This window comes from Formica exsecta, unplaced genomic scaffold (genome assembly GCF_003651465.1).
Source record: "Formica exsecta isolate Colony F162 unplaced genomic scaffold, ASM365146v1 scaffold933, whole genome shotgun sequence".
Lineage (NCBI taxonomy): Eukaryota > Metazoa > Arthropoda > Insecta > Hymenoptera > Formicidae > Formica > Formica exsecta.
The window spans coordinates 1-3,197 of NW_021853700.1; positions in this window are offsets into that span (position 1 = coordinate 1).

The window sequence follows — 3,197 nt, forward strand, 5'->3', positions numbered from 1 at the left end:
TAATTGTTTATTAAATAATTGATCTATAATTTAAAATATTTGTATTAATATTTCATGTGTATATATGTCATAATACACAAAATAATTTTGGTTGCGAATTATCAATAACATGGTATGTCGCCTTGGCGAAGTAAACATTAGCGCACTATTGTTTACGTGTTACGGCCTTGTTATTATTCGCACGGCGACGCTTGAATAGTATTGTAATAGTGGGGGAGATACTCCATCGAATTCCTTTCCCACTCCCACTTCTTATTTCTTATCATTCGCACGGCGACACTTGAATAGTGATATAATAATAGTTCGACACGCTCCGTCAAATTTCTTTTCTAAATGCGATTGCGACAAATATCGGGAAATAATATAATATAATTAATAATTAATTCTCTTTCTCTCTCTAGGCAACAATTTTTTTTTTAAATACTTAAAATTAAAAATATTTTGTCCAATGTTTTATCGTTCGACTTTTCGACGATCTAAATATGATTCGAATTGAAAATGTGCAATAAAATAGTCGACTCGCAGGTCTGAGTATCGCGTTTTCGCGTCGTCGCGTCTTCGCGTTGAACCTCTATCCCGTTTTTATTGTATCATTTTGATTGTAATCGAGGATCATACTTCGTTGCCGGCTAAATGGGATGTCTCGATGTCTCGCAATCTTTAATATATTAATACTTATTAATATAATTAATTTTATATTAATATCAGTTAATATTAATACTATATTAATATTATATATTATATAAATATTTATGTATTAATAAATTTAATATATTAATGTAGGCGCAACGTTAAAACGCCTCAGTATCGCGGCTGAGGTGAATGCCGGCCGCGTAGCAACGTATGTTCGTGCATAGTTTAGATGCATGTTCGCGCGGTTAATCTTGAACTTCGGTTCAAGAATTATCGGTTGTTGAGGGCACGTTCTGCTCCGACAAACGGTTTGGCCCGAATCGGTTAGAGTTCGGTCGATTGTTTTGGAATCGTCGTTCATGGGTCCCTTCTCTTGTACCGTCTAACAGCACATTGTAGCAATACTAACATGTTTGGCATTTGAGGAGTTGGCTGTATTAATTAGGTTCGATTTTTGCTCGCTAGAGAAGTTGATCTCCCGTTTTCTGAGTGATCTAGATTGTTAGCACTTAAGGAGGTGGGTATCTTCTTTCTCGACCCGTCTCTCAGCCTTACGATAAACCCGGCTCAGTCTGTTTGATAGAGACTTGGTGGTTCGTATGAAATCGTTCCTAATGAAGTTTGAGTCGGCCCTCGATGGGAGCAGGCGCGGACCAAGAGTCGAGCGAACCCCATTCGCGTCGATTCCATCAATCGATTTCGTCTTCTTCCGCTTCCGCTTAACCTTTGCTCGAAGTAATCGGTGAATTCCCGACTTGTCGACTCGAAGTGTGATTCTCACGTGAAGCGGGGTTCGATCGTGCCGAAATTCGAAAGTGCGGGAGTGTCGTTCAAAGTATCGCGCATATAAGAGTGCGGAAGTAATCTTTTAATAAAAGTGCGGGAGTGCCGTTTAAAGTATCGCGCGTGTGAATCAACCAGAGAGGAGGAGGAGGCCTAGGAGAGGCATCGGGCACCGGTGGAACAATCCTGTGGTAAGTAATTTGTTATTTGTATATCAATTATTTATTAATTGCGTATATGCAATTTAAATTGAGCAAGTAATCACGTAATTTGATTTTTTATTTATATGATTTAAGCAAAAGAAGATTAGAGATAAAGATTTTTATATAAAAGTTATAATCTCGTAAAAGTTTCTACTTTTAGATTATGATTTTATATGGAATTATTAGAGTTATTAGTAGCGTTTTTTTTTTAAATTGATAAAATTATTTTATCAATTTGTTTATTATTATATGCATCTAATATAAAATATAATGCGTACAATAATTTTTTTTAAATAGTTATTTTTATATTATTTTGAGCGCTACTACAATTTCGATATTTTATTTATATGTTACAGATCAACGTATCAACCCAGACATTCTGAGAGGAGGAGGAGGCCTAGGAGAGGCATCCTGCACCGGCGGAGCAACCCTAGGGTGAGTATTTATTATTTGCATATCATTTGTTAAAAATCGTGTACGCGCATTAATTTGGTCTCTTTATTTGAATGAAATAATCAAGAGAAAATAAAAAAGAAAGACTTTTACATAAATCCGATAAAAGTTTCTATGTGAAGAAAAGTCTTTTTATAATTTATAAAATTGTTCTATATTTATATAGAGCTATTTAGTATTGGACGCATTGGATATAAACTTTTCTGCACAAAATATTAATTATATTTTGAACATTGCTATAATTTGGGTTTTATATTTGTATGTTACAGACAACGTAGTCTCAAGCCCATCAACTCCGCTGTTGCGCATCAGTACCGGTGAGTGATGAACTTTATTTTATTTTGAGATAACGGATTCGTAGATATTGTAGATGCAAATGTATATTGTAGATTGTAGATTGTAAATAGATCCATTGCCTCAAAATGGAACGGCTAGAATAGATTAAATCAGATAACTTTCAATAGATATTTTTGATATGCATTGAAATATATTACAGGTATAATTTGAAGTATAAATTAAATCAAAAATTTGAAAAAGGTATAAAATATTTCCTTTTAATTGATAAATTTTATTTAATTTGTTAAATGAAGAAGGCGCTAGTAATTTTATGAATTATATGAAACTTTTGATATTGTAAAAATACAAGTATATTTGAAGTATATTTGAAATATTGGAAAGTTTTTAAGATTAAATATTATTGATCACGCGCGGAGATTGAAAAATCTGCGAAACAAAATAATTTATTTTGATTATCGTTTTTTATTAGACGCATTTTACGAATTTCGCGCTGCTTTAAATATTTACTGAATTTATAAATAATATTGCAAACATTGCGTTCTTTCCATGTTTTTGGACGAGATGGCTACCTTGACGAAGAGACTTATCGCTGTTCCTCATGTCAGGTGAACGCTAGCAAATGCGCGGTTTGTACTGGCGGAGAATCGAAACGATCTTCATCGTGGAGAGTTATTTCTCGTCGGTTTTTGTGGAATCTATCCGCGACGCTTAGTTCGGTGTCTCGTTAAAAATTGAAAGTTTCCGTTACAGAGTTGGAATTAAATCCAGATTTTCTTGGCGGTTCCTGGAAGCGATGCTTTTGGCAGTGATTTAACGACGATCACCAGA